General features: G+C 38.2%; 1 protein-coding gene across 2 annotated transcripts in view; it reads left to right on the top strand.

The window, feature by feature from the left end:
- The first annotated feature begins 374 nt into the window (after window positions 1-374).
- Window positions 375-21,317, top strand: part of LOC121300401 (serine/threonine-protein kinase NIM1-like) — a 31,143-nt gene continuing 10,200 nt past the window's right edge. The window contains exons 1-2 of one of the 2 annotated variants that reach the window (XM_041228994.1): window positions 375-519; window positions 12,505-12,602. The gene's annotated coding sequence lies outside the window, so the exon portion shown is untranslated. Of the gene's footprint in view, window positions 520-12,184; window positions 12,603-21,317 lie in introns of those variants that run through there. The other variant, XM_041228995.1, reaches the window with a different exon arrangement.

The following is a 21,317-nucleotide window of genomic DNA, read 5'->3' as shown; positions in this document are numbered from 1 at the left end:
AATAAAAACATACTAAGACCGGCTCAATTACATGCACAGCTAATACACTAATATTAATATTAGCTAATACTAGGCAAAAAGCAAAAGTCAATATTTACAAACGAAGAATATTATGTAATATAATATTGATTTGTAGCTCCCTCATTATTATTTCTGATGCGCAGCAAACTCATCCACTTTTACTTAGACTGATATAGAAACCGTTTTTTTCTCCCTTTAATCCGTCTACATCCCAAACCAGCTGCCAGTCTAATTCTTCGATCTCGTTGGCTAAATGTAAGCAGAAGTCCATCCCCGTTCGCCGCGTGATTAGTCAGCTTCGTTGCCATTGATGAGCGAGGATGACAGCAGGTTTGGTTACGTTGAACAGCAGAAGAATTTGCTGCGACTATATGGGTACATGTAATCAAATGGACAAAATGATCAAGCGGGGAAGTGTTTGTTGGATTGTGTTTCTAGAGCAATTGATTTAAATCGACGTCACCAAATTTAATTTCACATGCATTCAAATACAAAAAGGTAAGGGATGAGTTTTATTGTTTTTATTTATTTGTGTTTTAAACGTTAGTTCCATACATAAGTTTATTTGCATTAAAAACAGAGGTAATCATAACGACAAATATATTGGCTAAGGGTTCTTGGTGTTTTTCCCCTCTGAAGTGTATCCGTTTTTAATAGATCCATTCGAGCAAGAAGGACGTTAATGCTTACGACTTAATTTGCATAGCACCACCATCTCTTTGTGTTTTGGGGAGAACATCATGCTTCTAGTTTGCTTTTTAAGACATGCATATGAATAGAACTCTCAAGTGTACCCTGTTACCTGTGCTTGCAGGAAAGTGTGCCCTGTTACCTGTGCTTACAGGAAAGTGTACATTGTTACCTGTGCTTGCAGGAATCCTTGGGGCTGCCAGCTATACAAATTTCAAGTTTAGCTAAACACGTATGCTAGTAATATTCCCAAAATAGAGCTGTCAATCTCATGCACATGTAAAAACGTAAGCGCCTGGTCATTATATACATAAATACATACATACACACTGCTGTGCAAAAGTCTTAGACATGTTGCATTTTTCTACTCTGATGCGTTATGAGCATCAACAATTTACTCAAAGCCTCCACTAGTGTTTTCTACTATTATATCAACTTTGACTTGCATAAAGAAGAAAAAACATTGAGTTAAATAGCTTGCATCATTTGATTTTCAAGCTGTGGTATCCAAAGCATAATCAACTAGTACAGAGACTCATCATCTATAATTGACAAACCCAGGACTGGAAGACCCAAAAAGCTGTCTAACAAGGATGATCAGTATTTGAAGTTAATATCCTTAAGGAATAGAAAAAAAAAACAAGTGTTGAATTGACAACAGAAGTGGCCGAAGGCACAGGTGTAGTTGTCCACCCATCAACAGTCCAAAGCACCTTTGACTGTTGTTCCATAGTCCAATTTCTGTGTTCTTGTGTATAATGTAGCCTTTTAGTCTTGTTCTCCTTTCATAACATGAGGTATTCTTACTACAATACATCAGTTAAGTCCTGATTTAAAGAGTGACCTTCGTACTGTTGATTTGATGGACAACGATACCTGTGCCTTCTGCCAGTTCTGTTGTCAGTTCAACGCTTGTCTTCTTTCTATTCCTTAAGGATATTATCTTTGAGTATTGCTCATCCTTGTTAGATAGCTTTTTGGGTCTTCCAGTTCTGGGTTTGTCAATTACGATGATGTTTCTCTGTACTTGTTGATTATGCTTCGGATACCACACCTTGAAAATCAAGTGATGCGAGCGACTTTTGCACAGCAGTGTGTATGTGTGTATGTATGTGTGTGTGTGTGTGTGTGTGTGTGTATATATATATATATATATATATATATATATATATATATATATATATATATATATATATATAATGTAAATAACTGTGACCCGCACTGGCGTAACCATGGTCGAAGGGAGAGACTCGAATTACATCAAAGAGAAAGTCTTGGACCATGCTTAATCTTCCAAAGGCACTCCAGCCAATTTTTGTTGTTCTGTTGATTTTGCACATTTGGTTATTCATTGCTGAAATTAACTGTCCTAAGTATACATAGTTATTGACTTCTTCAAGCTTGATCCCATTGACTTCAGTTGCCTGTGGAGTGGTATATTTATTGAACATGAGTTGAGTCTTCTTCAGGTTCATTTTCAAACCTGCTTTGATGCTAGCCTCATGTAGTTCTTGTATTCTTCTTTGTAATTCTTTTGGGCACGTTGTAAAGTAGGCTCCATTGATCTTCAGCCCTTTATTTTCCCAATCCAGTCTTTTGAAAATGTCTTCTAGAGTGGTTGTGAAGAGCTTTGGGGAAATTGTATCTCCTTGACAAACTCCTTTTTCAACCTTGATTTTGCTGTGGATGTTGCTTTATTGTATATGGTACTGATCAAGTCTCTATGTTTTCTCAATTCCTTGTTTTTTCAAAGAGCTTATTACAGATCTTGTGTAAACAGAGGCAAATGCTTTTTCATAGTAGATGAATCCTATGTGTGTTGCCAGTGCTAACTTACTGGTATGAAACCTGGACCGCCCAATGCAAAAATGACTAAAAAAATACAACCACAAGAAGAGACAGGAAAAGGAAGGAATGGATAAGAGCGCAAACATAAGCATGCAATGTTACTATAAGAGCGAAAAAACTGAAATGGCAGTGGGCCAGACATGTAGCAAGATGAAAAGACCATCGCTGGACCAAGGAGATACTAGACTGGATCCCAAGAGATATAAAGCGACCAAGAAGAAGACCTCCAGAAAGATGGCAAGATGAAATTAGGAAATACAGCTGAGCAACGTAGACGAGGGACTCGGCATTTTTGGAGGAATATTTATATCTTGGGATTCTGATAAAAAAAAAATGCTAAAGAATGTCCATCCCTTTTTTTCTGACTTCTGGATGAGAAAGACCTAACTTTTTTGAGATATTGGCTTTGTACTCGGTACACAACTGAATTCAATGATTCTTTAGATCAAGTTCCATTGACCCAACATGGAAATATGGCAGACTGTGCCACAGAGATCAGGGATAATATTCCCCTTAAATTATTCCACTGGAAATACTGTGATTTTGTTCATACAAAACTGATGGAGGCTTGTTTCTTTTGACTCAATTTAATAAATTGCAGAGGCTGGATGTTTCCTTTCAGCTATTGAAGAAGGCATGCTCCCAGCTCGCCATTGTTTTTTGTTGGTAATTAAATAACAACAGACGGTTGGGATCTATTATCAAAAGACTGAAAAAAGAGCATGCTTGCAACTTTTGTTGTTGCAGCTGAATATTATTTAAACATTCCTGTGAGGGGAGCTGAAATGTTATTGTAAATCCATTGCTGATGCTGCTCTTTTCTCAAAACGTTTCAGATCTGTCCTAGAAACTGTAATTGCACCCTTCACTCTAAACTGTGGCCAAAGATAGCAACCATGTTGTGGTCATGTCACCTTTTGGAGATATTGGCAGCATATTCTGTATCCTTTTGTGGCAGCAATTGCTGGGTATGTCTCAGGGAGCCTTTGAGACTGACTTTATATTGGCAAGGTTATATAAAAATGTATGCTTTAATGTGTCAGCGACTTTGACCTTTCTGAATGATAGATACTTGGCATACACCTGTATCCTGTGATTCCATTAGTCAATTTTCATTGCAAGTAATGCCCATTAACCCATTAAATGCCATTGTACTAATTTGAGGACAGGCCACTTTATAACTTTTTAAGCATTTTTTAACTGGCATCTACCTGTTATTTTAATTTACAATTTAACTATGTTGTTATGATGACTCTAATTTTGTTAACCACAAAAGGTAAGTCTATATTTTTTATGTCTCTGATTAAATAAATATGATTTGTGTTCTGATTTTTTCAAAGAAAAAAAAAAATTGGTAGGTTTGGTGGTTCAAGAAAAAGGGTTGCTACCAGGAGGTTCCTGGTTCAAACCTTGGCTCAGCCACTGGCTCGCTGTGTGTGACCCTGAGCAAGTCACCAAGCCTCCTTGTGCTCTGTCCTTCGGATGAGATGTAAAACTGTGGTCCTAATTGTAATTGAATCTACAGCAGCAGTTGTTGAGGCATAGTTCACCCCCTAGAGTCTCTGTAGGTCGCTTTGGTTAAAAGTGTCTGCTAAATGACCAATTAATAATATGTTAAAAATAAACCATTTCAATGTCAAACTGTTTTAATCTCTGGCTACATCAATATTACAGATCACACACTTTGAGATCTTTGTATTTGGTTCACAGTTGTCCTCTGTAATTCACTCAAGTATTGTTGATGTTGTCTAATACAAAATTACACACATTTACTGCCAATGTACTTTAAATAAAGGGGAATAATAAACACACATTTTAATCTTTGAGCCGGACTCCTACCATGGAAAATAAATCAGCAGGTAGGTTCAAGTTAAGCAGACAGAATATATATATATATATAGAATATATATAATATCAGATATTATTATTATATATTATATATATATATATAATATATAATATATATATAATAATATACCTTCTTGTGACATTTCTAGTCTTAAAATGATTAACAGGTTACATTTCCAGCTGGTTGCCATGGTGACAGAGTTTGAAGCGTTAATGTTCCTTGTTAATCTAGTTTCTCAATGACTACTACTATCGACATGCAAAGGTTAGTGGAGGACAAAAACAGTTTGAGGAAAAACAATCATAAAGCAGGATGAATATTGAATCCAGTCACTCTCAGCTCTCAAGGGATTACAATACCAACAATGTGTCACAAAGCAAGACACCTGATATTCAAAAATTTAGTGAAATTATTCCAGACATACTGGACAAAATAAAGTAACATAAGTATGTATGTGATCAATCTCATTACTTTATCCCAACCTTTTTGGAGAAATTTTCCTTTACATTTTGTAAAAAATCACATTGAGAATCGGTTATCATTGTTATCCCAGTAGAAACCTTAGGAGAACCATTAATCTGCCATAACATTATCTGTGGCAACATAATTGATTTGGTACTAAAATGGTGCTGTTGTACTGAAATAGACTCTGTTCACCCTTGCAATTTAAGGCAGCCCAGGGCTGCCTTTTTTCATATGTGAACGTTCCAGGACTGGCCCTGATTTAGGCCGCTGTTTCAGTGTGGCCCAGGGCTGGCCTTTATATATGTATGAACGCAAAGCAGATTTAGGGCTGGTTTTTCATATCACATTACCCATAATTCCATACTCTCACATATGCAAAATGTAAATAGAAAGCTGAATCTGTGCTAGGTAAGATGGCAGTGGATCAATATTAAATGGTAATTATTTCTACATCATATAACTTTAATTTATAAAAACATTAAATTAAAAAAAATCTAGCTGGCTAATGTTCAGATTGTTTCTTTCACATACAGTGCCAATAGAAAGTCTACACCCCCTTTCAAAATGTTCACCTTTTGTTGCCTTATAGCCAGGAATTAAAATGCATTCAAATATATATTTTTTTCATTTACCTATACATCCTTCCCCACAACATCCAAGTGAAAAAAATATTCTAGAAATTTGTAAAAAAATTAATTAAAAATAAAAACTGAAATAGCTTGATTGGATAAGTGTCCACCCCCCTTGTAATAGCAATCCTAGCTTAGCCAATCGCCTTCAAAATCACACGTCAAGTTAAGTGGCCTCCACCTGTGTTAAATTGTAGTGATTCACATGATTTCAGGATAAATTCAACAGTTCCTGTAGGTTCCCTCTGCTGGCTAGTGCATTTCAAAGCAAAGACTCAACCATGAGCACCAAGGCGCTTTCAAAAGAACTCCAGGACAAAGTTGTTGAAAGGCACAGATCAGGGGATGGGCATAAAGAAATATCAAAGGCCTTGACTATCCCTTAAAGCACGGTCAAAACAATTATTTCATTAAAAAAAACAAAAAACAAACAAGCAGTTTGCCACATTTTAGGCCACTTTTCAGTCACATAGTGAACTCGCAAAGGCTCTTTAAAAACGCAATGTGGACGGGGTTGAAGCCCTATATATGGGTCGGCCCTGGGGCAGCCCAGTAGTGTGAACAGGGTCATAGATACCACTGTTGTACCACACCACCAAAGGCTTAGTTTTAGTTGCCCTTGTGCTACCATTGCCCCTCAGAACAGAACTGTTACATACCATTATACTGTAGTTCTGCTGCAGTACAGTTGAAGATAATGGATACAAGGTTATGAGGTCATGAGCCTCTATTGACTGCTTTGGAATTTGAGGGTTCTTGTCATCTTTCTGATTGGGTGCAGCTTGTGAGTACATCAGCTGTGTTCCCATGTACAGCCATATTTGAGTCACAATGTAGAATAGAAAACATTTCAATGCTGCACAGGCTTCAGCGCACAACCCTCTTCAGTGCAAACACCAATAGGCTTCCCCACTTCGCTTCCCCACAGTCAGCCTTGGAATACTTAATAAGCAATTAAGCAATATAGAACACACATTAAAGGATATAAAACATAAAAGGAATTCAATATTAGGAACATGTTTGACAGGTAGACTACAGCCCTGTAATGGGTTTTCATCCTGTATTCTATTGAGCAATTCTCCAATGATTTTGTAAGCTGCAGGATAATCTATATCTCTGCTTTTAAAAACATGTCTAAATCAGCCGATTTGTATGTCCACATGAACTCCTTGTAACGTCTTTGCACTTGACCTGTTGTCTGGCACGTCACTGCTGTAGTTATGTAGTTAGTCGTTCCCTGACTAACATTAGTTAATGAGATGAGGATTCTTGTTCCTGGTAATTTGTGTTAAGACCACTTTCATGGTTGGAACAATCTGTGTGTCATGTGCTTCTCACGTCATCAATGAACTTGTATATTCCTAAACATAGGTCAAACTGTAGCTGTATGCATATATGTATGTGTATGCATGCTAATCTATTTGTATATGATTTAGTAGGTATTACAAATGAAACATTTGCACTTCTTAGCTTTTTTTTTATTTTTATAATTATACAGTATATTATAACCTGGTTTGGGTCTTTTATACATCTGAACCTTTATTTGTTTGCATACAGTTCCCGATGGTATATTTTAAGCACAGTATAATCTTACAAGGTAGCAAGTGTGCAGGTTGAAATGGAAGGTGTGGTGCACTGGGGTTTCTGTTGCTAGGTAATTTAGACCTGGGAGAAATCCTAATGAGTTATATCTTCTTATGGAGAATTAACATGAACGTGGCCTGACCTGTTGTATTAAACTGAGATTTTTTCCTCCGTTTTCAGACTTTATACATTAAATAAATGAAGGTTGAAATATTTTAAGTAAATAATATTTTATATATTTTCATTTTGTTTTAGACTGTAAGACTATGTAGCAGCTACAGTTTTGACTTTTGTATTCATTTCAAATGCTACATCAATTTTCACATTTAGTATTAAAGTACAGAACTGCACAGTATATCAAGACCATTATTGAAAAGTTTAAAAATCAAAGTGAGAGACCCTCAGAATTAATTTCTGGTTTAGATAACAATGAAACATTTACAATTTTATTTCCATTGTGATGAAATAAACCGTGTTTGCTTCTGCTCTTGATAAATGTGTACGTTTGTCAAAGAGCACACTAACTTCTCAACACAAAACAATTAGCATGAACTACTGTTACTAAATTAATAAACTGTCAACAAAGCACACTCAGAAATAGTGAATCATGGCTTTTTAACAGATCACATGTAAGAAAATGTTCTACTGTCTATAAAATGTGAAAAATCTATGTTATAATTTAGCACTGCTTTTAGAATGGGACACGCACACATAAAAAAAAAAAAAAAGTATTCTTCTGCATTGCATAAAATATCTATACATGTTACATGCTTCAGTTTAGTTTTCAATGTGTTTACTGTGTACATGTATCTCTTAACATGTACATGCAGTAACATGCTGATGTAATGTTACGCAGTACCAAGGCTTGGACAGACAAGGTTACCGACTCTCTGTGCAAATAAGCCTGTCAGATCATAACCCATTACGTGCTATTGTCCTCATTTGAGTACAAGGCTGCTTTGTAATTTTCTGGAGCATTTTTAACTGCTATTTTTTCTGTTGAACAATATTGTTATGATAACTTACTCTAATTTTGTTAACTGCAAAAGTTAAATCTAATTGTAATGTATCACGTTACTTAACTACAGCTTGTGTTCTGATTTTTTTTTTCCAAAGAAAAACTTGCTTGGTTCTTTATGGGTCAAGCTTTGCTTTCTAAGCTAAGTGGAATATAAGCATTTTACTACCTACAACTGTGGTTAGTATTTTATTACTATGATTAAAAAAAAAAAGATATATGAACTTCATTTTAGATCTTTTATTTAACATAAAAGAAACTATAAAATGATATCGCAAAAGTCTACCGCAAGCCTGGACATCGCCGGTTCGAGTCTGGGCCATTCCACAGTCGACCCTGGATGGGAGTTTCCAGGAGGTGGTGCTCAATTGGCTGAGTGTCGCTGGCTTGGGGAGGGTGTAGGTCGGCCAGGGTGTCCTCGTTTCACCATGCAGCAGCGACCCCTGTAGTCTGGCTGGGTGCCTACAGGCTTGCCTGTTAGCTGCGTTGTCCTCCCACGCTGTAGCTCCTGGGCGGCTGCATGGTGAATCTGCAGTGTGTAAAGAAGTGGTCGTCTGATGGCACACGTTTCGGAGGACAGCATTTGTTCATCTTCGCCGCTTCCGAGTCAGCGCAGGGGTGGTAGCGGTGAGCTGAGCCTAAATAATAACTGGGCACTTCAAAATGGGAGAAAATAACAAAAATAATTGGCAACGACTAAATTTCTAAAATATAAAAAAAAAATAAAAAAAAAAGATTTCAAAATATCACTTTTTTAAAATTTGTCAGTTTCTCGTTAAGTATGTGGAATACTACAAAGCGGTATGTTATTTAATATGCTAACGCAACATTATCCAGCAGGTTTAATTTGACTTTATGAAGCAAAATAAGTTAATTCTGTAGGGTGACATAGATGTACATCTCTAATGAAGTCAGACTTTTGAATTCTCGGATATTAGCTGTAAGTGGGACAAGTAATGCAGTGAAATTATCAGGAACTTGTTTCTATCATTTATTATTTTCCAACCGAGAGATTTCAGTGTGATGACGTGATATTAACAGTAGTTTATTTGTAAATAAAGAAATAATTACAACTTTCCTGGGACTCTGCTCTACAGGGAAGCCTACTTACCGAGTAAAGTTGATAAGAGGTTCAGGTTCATGGAGACTTTTCAGCTTATGGAAAGTTCAGTTTGGGATTCATTGGTCTCAGTGGAGTCCACTGACAAGTCTGCTTCTCAGTGTTACCCTTTAAAAGAAGGTAATGCAGTAATTCTCCCCTGGCAGGAGAATGGGAGGCTCTGAAGTTCAGACTTCCCATCACTGGCTGTTTTGTTGTAACCATGGGCAAGTTTTCTGTGCACTTCGCCTCTATAAATCCCCAAGGCCCATAAAAGTTTATTGCACTGTTTATTTGGGAATAGGGGTTATGCTTCTAGTGTCTGCTGTTGCTTGGCACCTGTGAAGGTTTTGGTTGCTGGGGGAGATTTGGTGCCAGTTCTGAAACAGTGAAACGGTCAGTATCAAACTAAAAGAGAGCCTTTGTTTTGTGTCTGTGAAAGATAACCTATTTAATTTAATGGCTAAGTAAATTATGCTGAAAGGGCCCCCTTTTTTTAGTAATTAAAAAAAAAAAAAAAAAAAAAAAAAAAAAAACTGGTCACCATAGAATTTTGTGATAAATCACAGAAACCTCCTTTTTTCAATACTTTCTTATGCTTTGTTGTTGGGGAAATTAACAGTATTGAGTCTGGAGCTGTGGGCCAAATGTATTAAAGTGTAGCTGTCTGGGCTTCTAGTGGCTTTGCATAAACATGTGAGGACAATTGGGCAAGTTTCCCTGATCTCTGTAATGCTAGATTTGGGGGATAGAGATGTGTTACTGTAGTGTGGTAATTTGCAGTACTAAGATATCCTGACAGAAAGCATCACTTGGTCACATAGCAGAACTAATCATGTGTATATGCATCATGGCCCCCTGCTAGACACTAACTAAATTTAAGTATATGTTTTGAAAAATGGTTTAGGGAAGCTTCACATTATTGTTGTACATACTGAGACAAAGTGGGGTTTTCTTTGTCACTTGCAGGACCTTTTCACACTGTAGTGTAAAAGAAGTGTTCCAGACCACAGATAGGTTTCAAAACAGGGCAGTCCTTGTATATTTTATACAAAACAAAATAAACAAGCAAAATACTAACTCCATCAAGAAATACTAACTAACTTTGACAAGTTTCAAAATTATACACTGGATGGCTACGCCCTTTACCAGTCACCAAAACCAAGACTTTCCATGTTTAACACATTCCTTTCTTTAAGGTTCCTCACATGTCTCCCCTTAGGCTTTAGCTTTAACACAGATCAAGACCAAACATTTTGACCTGCTTTATACACCTGCCTGTCTAATTACAGACAGACGTTTCAAATTAAATTAGAACCAGGTGTAATTCATCCTGGCTCGCTCCCGTGGCATTCTGGGAGATGTAGTCCTGAACTTTAAGGACTATACCTTTCCTCCCCCTACTCTGCCACAATACAGAAAGCGAAGGGGGCAAACAGGCCTGGGCATTCTGTGACCTTTATGGCAGTGGTTTTAGCTGAAAATGTGAATGCACTACAGTTCACTTTCTCACCCCTGTTAACAGGAGAATTATAACCTGAGATGTCTGGTTCTTCCATGGCACTGGCATTGACAATAAAATAGGCATTCATGCCTGGTTCTCATGAATGATTTGCTGTACCAGTTTATAGCTCAATGATCAGTGTGTTGTTATCAAGGTATTACTATGATAATGAGGATAATGACTTATTATATGATAGAATAATAGCAACTATCTCTCTGTTTGGGGGAGTTGGTACAGTTGCCAACAGTATAAATCCACACAACACAGAAAAAGCTTGGTCCTGCAAGAGTTTACTAGCAACAGGATTAAGACAACCGAAGAAAATAGGAGACACCAAAAATAGATTAATAAGGTTCCTTGATGTCTTTCGAAGCAGATAAATTTCTACTGAAGTGTCAAGAAACACGGTAGGCCTAATTAGCTGAGGTTTGGATTGTTTTATCAGGTTGTGTAAAAAGCCATCCAGGCACTCTAATTGCATTGATATTCCTAGCTTAAAAGAAGAAGAGTACCAATTAGAATAACTGCATGAGACGAGAGCGCGAGGAAAATAACATCATCATTGAGTGAGGATGCTGTTTGTACACGATTCACATCAGCTGTTGTGCAAATGATTCACGACAGAATGCACAGTCTAGTCTGTGTTACTGAACAATTCTATTACTCTTTCTCTTTGTTTTTTCTCTTCATCTCTGCATTTTTCTCCACCGGTGTAGTTTTTATGGAGGAGGGGCTGTTAGATGAATTTTAACCAGAAAGCTGGTTTTGGTGAGTAGGCAGTTGCTATTCTGAGACCCTCCACATTGCTTTATTGGTAAGCAAAACAACACTGCAAAAAAAAAAAAAAAAAAAAAAACCCAGCCCTAATGCATTCAGTGCTTAGTAACCATACACTGACCTATAATGATTTAATTTTTTATTTAATTTTTTTTTTACATTTGGGCATACCTATAACCAGTTTACTGGTCTTCCATGTTGAGTTCAGTTATCTTTCCTAGACTATAGTTGTGGTCTGCAGTTATTTTTCTAAACCTCTATGCATTTGTGTTAACCCTAAAGGTACAAGGGACATATGTGTCTCACAAATAAATTTTGCTAACTTTGTTGTTTTTGCAATGAGCTGCATGAAACAGGGTTTAAAAATTACTGACAGGTTGGATCTGCTCATTTCAAATGGTCAGTTTCCTTGTGATACTTGAGTCAAAACACTGAAATGTATTTTAAGAAGAAAATGTTTGAATAGCTGCTCAATTCCTTGTGTACCTTGAGGGGTTAAGTTTTCTGGACATTCATTTAGATCAGGAGAACAACAACAAATGAAAAAAAAAAAAAAAACGAACCAGCTGTTCATTCCCAAGTGTTTGTAGCACTCAATTATTCTTCAGTGAGCAGCCTACTTATGAGTCACAGTCTCTGTTATGTTCCAATAGGAATCCTCTTCTTTATTCCCAGGCTGTGCGGCTCAATTAGCCAGCACAGGGGAGCATTGTGTGGTGACGCTCTGGTGAGTCTGTGCCGGGAGAGGGTCCTGAGGTAGCCTCAACAGAGCTGCTGGCTCGCAGCTTCATTGCACGTTCATTCTGGATGCAGCTCATGCCAAGCAATTGGAGTCTGATGCCGTCTCTAATCTTGCCTTCTTTTAACGAACTGTCTTCTTTGACAGATTCAGCGACACCTTTCCTCCTTCGCTTTCCTGCTGCCCTGTCAAAGAAATATAGAGGACTGCTCTTTGCTCTTTGAAAGACAAGGATTTCTGTCTGCTCGGTGAGAAACTGATGTTTTCCTTTTATTTTTTAGAGCTGTATGGGCAGCATCCCAGAACAGACGGTAATCTAAACAGCATTTGAGCTGTTTCATGCGTTGGGGGTGCCCCTGTGCAGCATGAGTAGTTTGAGGTAAGTAATCTGCTTGACAAGGCTGAGTTTTTCTGATTTCTTTCTTTTTTCTGTTTGTTTTTGTTCATCAGTGATTCTCATTTAAAGCATGTTCTGTTAGAAATAAATTCATAATATGTGCACGCTGTTGTAAACATATCTATGTAACAAATAATATGATTCAAAAGGGGAAATTAGCTACTATATTATTTTGAGGTATTCCTTAATACTTTTTTACTAAGTCTACTTTTTTCTGCATGCTCTGATGTACAGTTTTTTTTTTAAATTTGCAGGAAGAGAGGTGGCATCAGGTAGTGTGTGAGTAAACTGTATTACCAAGCAACCAGCTTATAAATACAAGAAATATCCCTCAGTTGTGTAGATCACTGGAATCATCGTTGACTTTTAAAGGGAGTTTGTAGCAAAGTTTGTTTGCTGCAGTTAGCAGTTTCTTCATTCCAAATGGTCTCTTATGTTGGTGTTAACTGGTGACTCAATGCACATGATTAAGATGAGCTCATTTTAATGAAAAATCTAATTTCATTGTCTGATGCACGATGGATGAATATTTGTTTTCTATTAATCAAGAATTTTATTTATTTATTTATTTAATCACTAATATCAGAGAAGAATTCAAGGAAGCCAGATTTAGATGGCCTTACAGCTGTTTCTTTACACAAGTTTTGATGTAACACCAATAATGTTTTCAAAGCAAATACGATATATAAGCAGGTAAATTCAAATGCCATACTTAGCTTTATAAACATTTGTCCAAAAAAAAAAAAAAAAAAAAACAAAAAAAAAAAAAAAAAAAAAAAAAACGGGACTTTTTTGTATTACGTGTAAATATTTTCCAAAATGCACACATACACTGGAAAAAGAGGGAAACTATCTTCCCCTGCCTTGTGAGATCATAACAAATACAGTTAATCTTTAATGAGATAGGTTGAAACTGCAGAGTCTGGCTCCATTGAGATTTGATTTAATTTTTAATGACAGTATACCCCCCCACCCCCACCCCCCCAAAAAAAAATGATATGTAGAATTTGAACATCAGCAGCATAGTACATAGCACCTCTTGCATCTACAGTAAGAACCGGATCATGTATAACCGTTTCCTTAGTACAGGAGGTCATGTGGAGTGCAGCTTAGGGAGTCAGTATCATATCTGTATAAATTATAACGTTACCTGTTTGATGTACCGGACCTTACTATGCTGTTTCTTCTCTTCCTGGATTACCTGAAATAATTTCCAGTACTTTTCCAGAATTATGAACTGCTTTGGGCAGCTCCGATCTATCCAAATCCCGGTGGCATTGATTATGTCCCAGAGTTAGTGTCTTCATTCTATCCGGTCAGGTAGCAGCACAGTCCACCCTGATAAAAGGCAGTGGGTGCACCTCTTCATTATTCTCACTCCAGAGTTCATCTGAGCTAACCTTTACAGTTAGCAGCTGCTCAGGTTGCTAGGCTGCAGTCTGCCTGGCTTCACATGTAGCAGAGTATGCTCTAGATGCGCTTCCCATTGACATCAATTGCATCACAAACTCTTGCTGGCAATTGATATCATCTGGGATGAACCAGCTGAATGAACTCAGTGGCCTATCAGTTTAAAGACTGATTTTATGTGTTTTAAGATGTCATGAAAATGTCGTTTCAAAGTTTTCATAAAATGCATACTTCAAAAGTAATTTTTCTAAATTTGTGTACCATAACCAGAGGTGCGTTGTTGAGACTGGTCTGGTTTTGAGCGGGGAAACTTTTTAAGCAAGGTAAAATTGTTTAGAATTGAAAGAAAAACTGCACATACAACCCTACGGTGGTTAAACTATGATATAGGGTCTTTAAGCTGGCTTTCTTTCATTGAAGAGGTTTTTGGTAATTCAGGTGTTCCATTAATCTTACCAGATGTGCGTTTCCATTCTCTATGTAGATTTCCTATGTGCAATTGTGAAAGAAGCACCTCTTACAGCAAACATGTAAATAATTCAATCTGGTATCATACTAGGTCAAATACAGCTCTATTATCAAAGCATGTCACTGGCTGCTAATTTATTTGAAGCTGTTGGAGAGGAATATGTATCGAATGCTCATTGCACATATTTCAATGACGTACTTCCGGTCAACTTCTGTCGCATGAAGGAGTTAAGTCTCTATTGAAAACACAGTTATAGGAAAAGCAGTGATTAGTACTCAGCTGTGAGCCACACATAGGTTTGTTTATACAAATGAACCTGTAAATAAATACAAAGCGGGGGTCCCCGAGAGGATTACCTGGTAAAAGCACTGCCACGTGGTGTGCAGGGTGAGTCATACAGTCAGGGGAGCACAGAGTCTCTGGTCTTTGCTGGGAATTCTAGAGGGAGCATTTCTGGCTCTGGCACTTCCAAAAGATAGGACAACAACAGCATGCACTGTTTCTCCTCATTGCACTGCTGTGGACCCTACTGGCGAGGCTGCTGGTGATGTAGCCAACAACCGCTTTCAAGTTCCTGAGCATGAAAAAAATAATTGGCTTGACCGTGGTGAGGGCACCCACTGATATCCTCAGCTTTGTTGGGGAATTTCTGCGGTGAGACGTGACCTAGCATTTCTAATAAGCATTGCAACCATATTTACAAGTTGTTTTCCTTTTTGAGAGTATTTTCATTATATCTGTTCATTTTAACATGTAATGCTCACTACTGCACAGTGAAAGTAGGACACAGGTGTGCAGCATAATTCTACAATTTGTTATATAACCTCCCAGAGGAGTTCTTTTTTGTAGTTACTGTAAGTGCAGCTGCCAATGTGCCTAATGGAATGCAGTGTCACAGAGTCTAATATATATGATGGAAGCATGCAGGGATTACAAAGCTGCTGTCCTTGTGATCTCAGTACCACTGTTTTGTACAGTGCAGTACAATGTTGTATATAATTGACTGAATGTAATGAAGCAGCATTTCACAGAGCATTTTATCAGACAGGTGGGTGATGGGAAGACAGGTTGTTTGTATATTAAGGGTTTCTGAGGGAAGGTTGCCGAGGGAAAGGAGGAGATATTGTAGATGATGCAATGTGTTTGTCAATCCTCTTCTGGCAGGTGTGTTTACTGATCTACACTGTTGCAGTAAGGATTGCTAGATTCAGACATTGAGAATCAGAACTGATGCAAAGATTATTATTATTGTTATTATTATGTATTAAAATTGATATATAATGCTCAAATACTTACAGCCCCACTTTTAGCACATCACATTTATAGACCAGACCAAATGACCATCGGTTTCAAGTATTGGTTTTACATTTTATTGAAATTGTGGCTACATTTGAACTCTCTTGTGGCCATGTTATTTCTGGATGGTAGACATTTGAAATAATTCAAACCTGTTTATATATTTTTTTATGATTTAAAGTAAATGTGAGAATAACTGAATAGTAACTAAGAATTGTGTATTGGCACTGGGAGTTGTTTCTGTATTAAAAAGGCAAGTAGCTGTTGGTTTCAAAGGCGAGGGAGATCAATGGTAGATGCAGAAAAAGAAATGCTTCCTTTATTCGGGTATATGTGATTGCGACTCTAATTAGGACATCTGCTTGTTTTGAAGATTTAAACTGCTCTGTTCTGAAAGTCATTCTTTCAGCTCAAAGACCAATAGAAACATGTGTGTTTGCAATAAGGCAGCGAGGATGTGCAATGCGTTGTTTGAAGAAGGTTACAGTAAACAGGGTATTCATGATTTCCTACCTTTTGAATTCAACCAGGCTGCTCTAGGAGATACACTCGCATGTCGGATGCGAGTGATCGGCTGGCAGAACTAAATGTGAGTAGCGCACTAACGGAAGGCTGCTTTGAAAGAACGAGGGTCCCTAAACACCTGCAAGAGCCAGTCCAGTGTCCAGCTGCTTTTAAGTTCATCATAAAATAAAAAGTGCAAATGCAAAATGTGTTAGTATTGATGTTTTCATTCGTTGTGGTGATTTTGCATTTTAAGCGCCAATGCTAATAACTTACGGTTATTTCCCACAGTGAAGGAAATCCCCACTCATGTGGATACAGTGCAGGCAATACATACATACATACCTCACACTTGATATTGTTCACTGTATCTGGACAATCGCTTATCCATTTGTGATGAAACTTGATATTATCATTATTTAGTATGACTTCTTGGGAGTGTCAGATTGTGAAGATATTTGGAGGTGTCTCTCTGTACAGTCATCAGTCTATATGTTGTATTTACATTTTTGCATCTTGGGAACATAGTTATTCCTCATACTGTCATTTTTCAGTCAGTCATTTTAATATACTTTACTGTGATGCTAATTTGCTTAGCTAATGACATAAACACCACTTCCCCACTTTGTGTTAAACTCTTCATTGCATGTCAGGTCACCCAGGGGGAGTACAAGCGACGTCTGGCAGCAGCCTAGCGACGTCTGGGTGCACGTGGAGAGCGGACTAGGGAACCAGGGGCACAGCTGTGGCCCATGGTGCAGATTCCTGGGTTCCAGGTCTAGTGCAGGGAGGTCTAGGCAGACCGGCAGGGTCTCCAGGAGCAAGGGACAAGGGACAAGGGACAAGGTGGTGGTGGGCTCCTCACCTCCTCCCCCTTCACTGTAGCCACCGGTGATACCTCTCACTCCGTCGACTGTACCTCTTGCTCTGGTACAGGTGACAGCGGGGCTTCTCCCAGCAGTGCTTCTCCTCCTAGAGCCAGAGACAGCGGGGCTTCTCCCTCTGGGGCTGCAGACATCGGTGCCTCTCTTGCCTGCTCCTACTTTTGGAGCAGCAGTTCCAACTCTGTTGGCTCCGGATCTGGTAGCCCCTCTCCTGTCTCCATCTCTTGCTCCTATTGAGCTGCTCGATCAATGATTTTAAATCCGTGTCCATTTCTATGTCTTTAGGGGCGCCCACAGATGCTGCCACCATATGTAATAAGATTGCACCTCACCAAGGTTCGTTGGCCCTTTCAATCACAGACCAAGGACACAGAAATGGAAGTTTCGGTGCTTGCGCACACTTTTAATAAACAAAATAAACAAAATAAACACCTTTCTCCCACTGGAGCACTAACTGAACCAACAGGAACCTAGCTATAACACACAGCTAGGCTGTTTACCAGCTAACACAACAAAACATACACAGTTTTGCACATATCACAAAGGTTTTACACACTACCTTTAACTATTACGGCACACATTCGGTTCTTCATACAGCAGCTGCCCTGTACAAACTGGCTTTAATTTACAATGATAGGCAGGGGATAATTGTTTTATTAGTAATTAACACAAATATCATTAATTAAACCATTAAACAAACACAAATGTGCACCTGCACGTGTTTTTTTTTTTTTTAAGCAGGGAGGAAATTAACCCTCTCCCTGCTCACTATATATATATATATATATATATATATATATATATATATATATATATATATATATATATATATATATTATGGCATGGCAGCAACTTTGTCATCCTACTGATAGCTCTCATTTTGAATGTACAGTTGTTATCCAAAGAACATGCAGAAGTGCATAATTTAGACAAGTGCAAGTGACACCCGAATGAAGCAGTGCAAGACTCCCTGCAGTCCCGCAGAAGGTCTTCTTTTCACTGTGTCGTGTCACCTGCTGGGAGCTGCATTGCTGGTGCTGGTACTCGGATTACATGCAGCAGAATCACTTCCTTGCTTACTGATGTTATCAGTCAACCAACTGGCAAGAGGTAACCCTCTTGCCCCCAAGGAGCTTCCTTAATCATGTTGACATAAGTTAATATCACTTGCCAGATTATTACTGCAAACTCCCCAAGATTCAGTTAAAGCTGTTGGCAGCCAAGACCGCGTTGTTGGTCCAAGAACATGTTCTGTTATTTTGTCAAACAGTCATGTTTGCCTTTTGTCTGTTAAGCTGCCAACTGCTGCTTTGGAAAGTGATTATTTGTTTCTGGTTCTTGTTGACAGTTGACGTCTCTCTTAATTGCTGAATGCGGTTTTAATTTGGTTCAGAGCATTCTGCACTCATCAGTGTTTCTGCTTGTATTGTTCAGCACAAGTACCCTTCAGAAGGTGAGAATGATTCAGAGCTATATGCTACAGCTATCAAACAGCTCATTACAAAAAGTACACTGAAAGGTGAAATAGATTGTTGATTGCTTAAATGGATTTGCAACTTTTGGTTATTTGAAATAAAGTGTGGCTCTCTGTTAAATGATTGCACCTGAGATCTATGTTTTCTGGATTTGTGAATGTGTGGTTATTGGATTGGTATTTCAGATTTCAGAGGGAGGGAGGGGGGGAGGGGACAAACAAAAAAAAAACAACAACTGTTACTTACTGGGATAAAGAAGTGAATAATAACAGCTATAAGCTGTGTTCCAAAATACTCAAACATGAAAAGCCAGTAGGGTTTTACATTCATTTGCTATACTCTTTTATAATTTGTTTTTATTTTAAAGACATATAACTCCAAGTTTTTGACAGGTGTCTGTCCCGAGCATGCTGTATTAACTGTCCCAACACTGTTTTTCAAAGACCAATGTTGAAAAGAAATTGATTTATGACTGGGGGGACAGGTTGTTTGGCTCCTGTTGTACAATCAGCCTGGGTTGGGAAAGTGGAAGGGTTGGCAGTGGTATCGCTTGTTTACATGGTTGGTGTCTGTACAGTGACCATAGATAACAACTAAGACCAGACTTCATTTTGTACAGCAGACACTTGAAGTCAGCTAAAGGGCTCTGAGCAATTAGAATGCAAGCTCTTATTATGTTACATCACCGAGACTCATCGTCCCCCCACAACATTTACTGAGACCAGTTCATTCATGGGTCTTAACATGCAACTGTGGGTTATAAATGAAGTGCTCTGTGCTTGTCTTTACTTAAGGACTGACTTCGTACCTGCCAATTCATGTGACACCAGGTCTGAATTTACAGGTTGTAATTAAAAGTTAGATGCCACTCACTTGACCTGTGAAACTGCAAATATGTACAACACAAGGACAAGAGCTGCTTCTGTAATGGAGATCATGTGGAGACTAAAGTGCCGATCTGTCTTCAGAAGCCTGTGAAAATCTGATTAAAACCCTTTACAGTTCTGTACTTCTGAGAACTCTCTTTTGCGTATGTAAATGCGTGTTTAAAAGCCCTGCCAGCTGTTTTACATTTCTAGCTTAATTAGAAACTATCCTCTGTCAGAATGCACCTTTCAGCAAATTAATTTGTTTGCTTTCTTACCATGCAGGATTTCATGTTCATGGGTTTATTCAGGGTCACTTAAGAAGCTGTGCACTTATTTATTTTATTTGTTGCCAAAGACCACGGGTCATATTATATATGCAGTGAACTCCAAAAGTATTTAGGCAGTGACACATTTTTGGTTGTTTTGGCTCTGTATTCCAGCACTTTGGTCCTACCACTGCCCATTACCCTTCACCCCTGGCCCTACCACTGTCCGTTACCCTTCACCCCTGGCCCTACAACTGTCCGTTACCCTTCACCCGTGGCACTACCTCTGTCCGTTTTCCTTCACCCCTGGCCCTACCACTGTCTATTACTCTTCACCACTTGCCCAAACCATTGAGCAAATGGATTTATTGAGCACAGAGGTTAAGACAAAATAATACTTCATAATATTTCAAATCCATGTTACTACCCTTACTTGCTTCAATGCCATTTTCATTTTTTTTAAATTTTCTTCAATCGGAAAAGTCTGTGAAGTCCCCTCTTCCGTGTTGTTCTTTGCCTACTGGACGCCACTTTTTACTTTGGTGGAAAAAAGTGCTGTTCCAGTTGACACATGAAACTGTTGCACAGGTGAGCAGAGTTAACTATTTCCTCTGAGAAGTACCAGCAGTGAGAGCAATGGTGCATTCTTAATACAAATAGATCAACACAGAGTGAGATACTTTATGTTGTTGCAGTTGGAGCTTTTTTTTTTTTTTATAGTTAAGAAAACTTAAGGAAGTGGAGGCAATACATGGAAGGGAATGTTTTTCAAACTGAACCTTATTGTACAACAAGTGCTGAAAGATAGATTCAGCTTTACAGTGAAAATAAGAGCATGGATAATCTAACCTTGTTTTTTACACCAGTTGCTCATGCAGATTGTGGTTGTCCTTCTCATGTCAGAAATTGCTGTTTGTGACGTACTCTGAGGCAAGGTCTTTTCCAGATGGCAGTGCTACTGGGACTTCTGCAGTGCGCCTGCAAGCTTTCAGTACAAGAATATTTTGTGACAATTGCAGGTCATTACCGTTGCTATGGTAATGGTACATACTGGAGTGGAGAGCCTCTGCTTTGCTATTGTAAAGCAACAGTTCTTGCATACAGACAAGCCCAGGCAGCATGGTGTCAGTGGAGGAAACATGTCAAGTAGCATCAATTGGCATCTGCACAACAGTGACACATTTTTTGACATCATATTTCTGTATAATTACAGCTAATGTCTTTGATTATGTCCTTTAGTCACATTATTTTTTACTCGTATTGTAACGGGGAGAATCAGATGCAACAAATATAAAGCCAGTCCACCCACATAAAAATGGAAATATATTTCTTTCTGTTCTAAAGCCATCCTTTGATTCTCTCTTTTTGCATTGTGTTATGAAAGCACTGAAACACATACATGTTAATATTAATGGCATCATCCATTCTTTCATTAGCAGATTTTAGTATTGTCATCCCAGACAATTGAATTGAAATGTTGATACTGTTTATTTATTACAAACAGTCCTGTTATAGCTGTCAAGA

Source organism: Polyodon spathula, chromosome 2 (assembly GCF_017654505.1).
Source record: "Polyodon spathula isolate WHYD16114869_AA chromosome 2, ASM1765450v1, whole genome shotgun sequence".
Taxonomy (NCBI): domain Eukaryota; kingdom Metazoa; phylum Chordata; class Actinopteri; order Acipenseriformes; family Polyodontidae; genus Polyodon; species Polyodon spathula.
The sequence above is the reverse complement of the archived record's forward strand: the minus strand, read 5'-3'. Positions and strand labels throughout refer to the sequence as shown.